General features: G+C 35.0%; 1 pseudogene; it reads right to left on the bottom strand.

Moving 5' to 3' along the window:
* Window positions 1-1126, bottom strand: part of LOC107751845 (cytochrome P450 2J6-like) — a 19042-nt pseudogene that overhangs the window by 10284 nt on the left and 7632 nt on the right.

Raw genomic sequence — 1126 nt, 5'->3', positions numbered from 1 at the left:
CATAATTACTCATTTAAATGCATGTTCCTGGTTATCTGCATGTATTAGTGCATGTTATTCCAAAAACAAGCATTTGTCTTTGTAAGATGCAAATGGATTGCAAAAAGATGTTGACCTTAAAGCAAGATATGCCTCTATAAATTACAGTTTTGACATTCAGCAACTACAGCATGCCTTTTTTTTTTTTTTTAAGAACACTTTTCACATTTCTGGAGCTCTCAGAATTGGAAGTCATCATAGATGGTTAAACCTCAATAGTGGTGAATGGAAAACACAACAAATATAATTTTTGCATTCCCATTTTCTCAACACCAACAGAAAAAAATCCATAATAGTGTTTCTACGTCTTAACAAAATGGGGGGAAAATATCAAGAGATCAATTACGTTGGTCAGAAGTGAGAAAGACGTCAAATTTGTAATCGCTTCTTTAGCTGTTGATTTATGAACACTCACACAGCAGTTAACTAGTTTTCTAAATTTTAATGCCAAGGTATGAAAAACTGTTATATTAGCTAAAATAAATGCAAATAAGTTTCTTTCTTCTGTTAAACAAAGAAGATATTTTGAAGAACGTGGGTAACCAAACAGGAAAGCGGTTGACAATGGCAAATTTTGTGGGATGGTTATGTTGGACCTTCAGAAGGCATTTGACACCGTAGAAAACACAATTTTATTGTACAAGCTAAAGGCAGTTGGGTTTGATGAGAAATCTCTTAAGTGGGTTCAGTCCTACCTTGATGATAGAAGCCAGAGGGTTGACATTAAGGGTATATTGTCTAGTCCTTTATTTATTAATTGTGAGTTTCTCAAGGGAGTATTTTAGGTCCCATATTTTTTCTTTTATATATATATATAAATGCCCTTAAAGGGTCAGTTCACCCAAAAATGAAAATTAGCCCACAAATTACTCACCCTCAAGTCATCCTAGGTGTATATGACTTTCTTCTTTCAGACGAATCCAGTCGGAGTTATATAAAAAATTGTCTTTGATCTTTCAAGCTGTTTCATGGCACTCAGCGGGTGTTGCATGCATCAGTCCAAAAGAAGTTAAATAAAAAGCGCCCATCCATAAAAAAAAAAATGTCTCACACGGATCCGGGGAGTGAACAAAGGCCTCCTGTAGCG

Source organism: Sinocyclocheilus rhinocerous, unplaced genomic scaffold, assembly GCF_001515625.1.
Source record: "Sinocyclocheilus rhinocerous isolate Xijiao unplaced genomic scaffold, SAMN03320098_v1.1 scaffold2126, whole genome shotgun sequence".
Classification (NCBI taxonomy): Eukaryota; Metazoa; Chordata; class Actinopteri; order Cypriniformes; family Cyprinidae; genus Sinocyclocheilus; species Sinocyclocheilus rhinocerous.
Note: the sequence above shows the minus strand (reverse complement) of the source record. Positions and strands in the feature narration are given on the sequence as shown.